Here is a 5,250-nt window from a genome sequence, read left to right as displayed (position 1 = left end):
GAATGTTCCGCAAATTTTAAGAAACCCCAGTAAGTACAAGTTAAAGTTTAAGTTACAGTGGCGGCCTCATAGGAGGGTCGTCACACTAACGGCTTGCCAAATTGAGTCGTCACAGAGTAGGGGATATAAAGTGCACCACCATATCTCTTTTTTAACCAACAAAAAAATAATAATAAAAATATCACCAAATTGGGACTTGCAAGAAATTTTCAGATAAATCAGGTACATGGGAATTAGCTATCAGCTGTGTCTCTGTGGGACCATGGACATATATATATATATATATATATATATATATATATATATTGATGGAAGAATTTTGTTTTCTGGGGAACCTTTTATGTCGCGCTATAAATGACTTTGCGTGGATGACATTCTAGCCAGAAGAAGCTCGGATAACCCATAATTACTGTTGCTTGAGTTGTGATTTAAATTGTGAAACGATTTGAGTTTTCAGTTTTAGGTTTTTACAGTAAAAAGCTCTCAGAAAATGTCACATCAAAATTTTCTGCTACAGTAAAAAACTCTCAGAAAATGTCACATCTCAACTCGAATTGAAAACTCGAATCCGCGAATTGAACGAGGCCAGTCTAGAAAACTTGAAACTCCTTCAGATGCGGTCCAATCTCTTGGGGCCGGCCATGGAAATTTTCGGTGCATATACAAGAAGAGTTGTAATGAAGACTTTGAACATGACTTGAGTGAATACGACAACATAACATATCAAAAAGGATCAACAGGGTATAAATTTGTCGCAGCTTCCATGAAGCTAGCTAGCTTCGGTCCCAAAACTAGATGAGCGAAGACTTCGAAAGTAAATACAATGAATCTTTGAAAGGTAATATCAACAAGTATGCCACCTCTTAACGTGACCTATTTACAATTTTGCCTATGCAAGCAACCTTATACTAGGAAAAGTTAGGACTCTTTGATATGATGTTTTTCGATTTGATGTTGTGATCTTATTGTGTTCTAGATCTCACCAGCATGACCTCAGTGTATTTCAAAAATGGTTTTCATCCCCGTTGTTAATAGGGATAAAACCTCACCACTTATAAAATAATAGGTCCCACCTATCCACTTAGCGAGACTCACCTTACGTGAGTAGCAAGGGTTTTAACCCATGAGAATGAATAGGAGTGCTAAGTGTATTTTCTGTGGTTAGTTGTACTAATTTTGTATAATCTAGAATTATTTGTTTGCCTTACAAGGAACTTTATGAAATTAAAGTTTACTTTAGGAAGAGAGAAAAATCAAACTTTTCTCTTACGATGGAAAGCGAAGACTGAAGTTTCGCTCAATGTGACATGAGAGAAGCTAGCTATAGCAGATAAGCAGGACTGAAAGAGTTTATTGCAGTTTCCTAGAAGATAGCTAGAAGCTAGCTGCTAAAATACTTATTCAACGAAGAATTTAAAGAAAATGGCACTTTCCAAACCAGCTATTTTTGAAGCTTCATCTGTATAATCTGATTAAGTCCCGCCAAGCAGTGGCGGAGTCAGAATTTGTTTTCATTTTTTTCAGTGGGAGCGTGATGGAAACCAAAGTTTTATACTAAAATAATAGTGTAATTATTATCATTATTATTTCTTTAATATATTTATATAGTTTTAATACAAATGAATCAATCTTCTAATTGATTGAGTTTAATTCACATTTCAAGGTCTACAGTTCACAAATTTTAAACTCATATAATTGTGCCATTGATTATTGATTTATTTAGTAATCTATGTTTGAAATATGAGATACTCAATAATTATGCTAAACTTTAGAGTTTAATTGAAATTTACTTAAATTTTTTCATGTAAATTTTATAAATGAAAAATTAAGGATGGGGTAGGCGGCTCCGCCATTGCCCCCAATTTGGGGAAAACTGGTAAGTTGAAAATTAATGTTCCGTTTGTTTCAAGAGTTTTGTTCTGGTTTAGGATCATAGTTTTTAGTTCGCTACAATATTTTTCTCTCACAAAAAATTTAAATTTGAAAAATCAGAATCATGAATCATGATTCTGAACCCATGAACCAAACATCACCTGAGTGAATATGGCAAAAGCAAGTATAATTTGTCCCTGATCACAATGAAGAGTTGCCCAAATCTTGATTGAGATTCAGCCATATTTAAATTAACTTATTCTTGGACAAATATTTAACTAGACTTCAATTGTTCTCTTATCACCTATCTAATTTCAATGTTTAAAATGTTATAACCACCGTATTATGCTGGTAATATCCATAATTTTTGACCCACTAACTTAGTTGGTTCATTTTATGATATATTTGGAGATATAAAAAGATTTGTGAAATTTTTGATCTTAAGAAATTTTATTCGAGGATTATTATTTACCATTCTTATACTATTTATTCTAGTTTAGTTAACGTTTCTTCTGAGCTTAAGAGAGAGTACGTGAAGATTTCTACTCTCTACCAGTTATAGTGAAGATTTATACTCTTTACTAGTTATAAGTGAAGATTTTTACTCTCAACCATTTATCTGTAAGTAGATCATCCACTGTATCACTTGAACAGTAATATGTTTTAAAAGAAATCTTTTAGTTTATATATGTTATTATTGACTTGATTTGATGAGATTTTGAAAGTGTTTTCCGAATATGATATGAATTCTTGTACTTGTTATGAACTCATAGTTAAATAAGATGGCTGAATCCTTGTCGAATAAGAGTTTTCAAAACATGCGCTACTTGTAAGGGGTTCTAATGACACAAGACTAATGTTATACAAAAGGGTCCTAAAATGTTAAAAAAGTATTTTGAATATGACAATTATATATGGTTCATATAGTTCTTATGAAGTAGGTAAGCTTGATAATTGAGGTTCCAGTTGACTGAGTTAGAATGGTCTAAGATCTCATGATGAGTTTAGAGATTCTAAGAATGAATATTATTCTGTTTGAGGGTTGTACTTGATATAGAAATTGTGTCTCTATTAAACAGTATTATTTTTATTTCAATTAACGTTTGTCTCGAGTTAATGAGATTTTTAGCTGTTAGTTTAAGAAAGGCGTTACAATGCTGCATAATTTAAAAAAGACTGAAATGTCTTTTTTTTTAACTCACTTTTCTATATTTTAATGTCTGAGTCCATTGGATGAGGCGACATAATGTGGTCAAAAATTGAACACGTACTTCCGTTCACTTCGCTGATTCGAGTTTGTAATTCGAGTTGAGATGTGATTTTGTGTGAGAGCTTTTTACTGTAGTAAAAAAGTTAGATGTGATTGTTTCTGAGAGCTTTTTACTGTAATAAAACTCGAATTCTAAACTCGAATTGGCGAAATGAACAGGGCCGTAATCTGACTCCTTTTTCTTTCATATCAGCTCGAAGTTCCTTCCCAATATCAATTTTTGCGGTACCCACAGCCTAGAGTTGCGTGAAGATGTCTCTCGAAAGATACTTTGTGGACTTATAGCGAAGAGTTAAAACTTTAGACACATGATCTAATCTCGTAAGATTCATAGATATTAATTTTTCATCGATGAATTCAGGACTACTCATAGTGAAGACGTGGAAAAGTGAATCCGACAACAAAAGCAAAAAGTATGGAAAGAGAAATTAAGAGATCGATGCTTCCGTGAAAGATAAAAGAGATGAACAAAGACTTGGAAAGTGAATGTTATAGTTTTATAAAGATTTGAACATAATATCCATGAGTGCGCCACGTCACATCAATGAATTCCAATTCTTCATTATGGATTCGAGTTTTCAATTTGAGTTGAGATGTGACATTTTCTGAGAGTTTTTTACTGTAGTAAAAAAAATTAGATGTGACATTTTTTGAGAGTTTTTTACTGTAGAAATCTAAAACTGAAAACTCGAATCGGTGAAATAAACGAGACCTACAAATCTACAAAAAGACTTGTTAATTTTTATTTTAAATTTAAAAAACAAGTCTACAAAATAAACTTTCTGGCCATCTTGAGGCAAAGACTAAAAGTGAAGATCACATGGAAACGTTCCTTAAAAAACAACAAAAAAAAAAAAAAAAAAAAAATTAGGACCTCCTATCGATAGTGCCCGTTAGAATGGGTCCTTGTGAGAACAATGGTGAAGATTGTCGGATTTTACAACTTTCAGCTATATTGATAGCATGACCAATAAATAAATAAAGGAAAATATAAAACGGTACTGAATAAAATTAGTCTGCATAAATACAATTTGGCCGTGGAGCCATTGCTTTAATAACACTTTTTTTTTAAAAAAAAAAAAAAAGAAGAAAAACAATGTTGAACAGGACCAGAAAAGACAATACTTAAATTTCCTAGCATGCGCATTATTAGTAAAAACAATCAAACATAATAAAAAAGGAAAAAAATGTAAAACGGCTTGAATCGAATTCTTCAGCAGGTAATTTGGTTGTAGAAGAGTTGCTAATTGTCTAACATTTTTTTTTTTTAATTAATGGGGAGAGTAAATCACCCTGGAGCAGAAATGCAAGTTATTGCTAAATACAGAGAAAACCAAACTAGTACCCCTTTGTTCATTAATCCCAAGCAAAGAGGGGAATAGTGATATATAACGTTTTGCACTACTAAAACAAATTACTTGTCTATATTGTCCTGCTTATTCAACGACAGCTTCTAAGTCTAGGGCGCTACGCCCTGCAGGCGTCTTAGTTTTTGTGTTTGATGGACCAGTAGAAGCGAACGGATTAGGCGGCATTGCTAGTTATTCTCCTCCTTCCAGCATTTGAACCACAACTTTCATGGTGGGACGGCATACCGGATGCCATTGGATACACCAAAGTCCGACAATTGCAAGTTTCTTTGCAATTTCGGCATCTTCCTCTTCCTCAACCTGAATCCGAAGATCGTCTCCTTCTTCCAGGAGATTATAGATCTATTCTTGGTAGTAAACGGCGTTCTCCTCCGTCAAATTAGTATTTGATGAGTGAGTATTTTATTCACAAATCAAGTAGTTTTGAGCTTGGGTGTTTATAAGTTTTCAAGTATTTTTGTTAGTTTTAATGTGTTTTTATTTTGTTTTTGTAGGTTGAACTTAAAATGGAATAAAAGAAGTGAAAATTTGACTTCAGAACATGCTTCAGTATTTGGGGCATAACTCTCTCATCCGAAGTCGAAATGAAGTGATCTTTGTGGCGTTGGAAAGATAAGAGATAGAGCTACAAATTTTGTGAAGACACCAAACTCTAATTCGTGAAGACGCCAAACACCAAAAAACATATTTTCTAGTTAAAAGCAGCTTTCAGAATGCAATGCCCAAAAGGCCAAAACA

Source organism: Morus notabilis, unplaced genomic scaffold (genome assembly GCF_000414095.1).
Source record: "Morus notabilis unplaced genomic scaffold, ASM41409v2 Scaffold148, whole genome shotgun sequence".
In the NCBI taxonomy this organism is placed as follows: Eukaryota; Viridiplantae; Streptophyta; class Magnoliopsida; order Rosales; family Moraceae; genus Morus; species Morus notabilis.
Note: the sequence above shows the minus strand (reverse complement) of the source record.